Here is a 201-nt window from a genome sequence, read left to right on the forward strand (position 1 = left end):
ATATATAGCTGATTAAAAAGATGCAAAATAAGGATGACTAGGACGGAGTGGGAATCCTGTAGTTCAATATCATCTCTTGTAGATCATCAGCTGCTCTCTATATAAATGCACGGAGATTATATATTATTCATCAACGTGTCCCCCTTGGAAACAAGACCCCAAACCAAGAGGAAATAAAACATCTCCCTCCCTCCCACCCCC

This window comes from Charadrius vociferus, unplaced genomic scaffold (assembly GCF_000708025.1).
Source record: "Charadrius vociferus isolate BGI_N301 unplaced genomic scaffold, ASM70802v2 scaffold802, whole genome shotgun sequence".
NCBI classification, from domain to species: Eukaryota; Metazoa; Chordata; class Aves; order Charadriiformes; family Charadriidae; genus Charadrius; species Charadrius vociferus.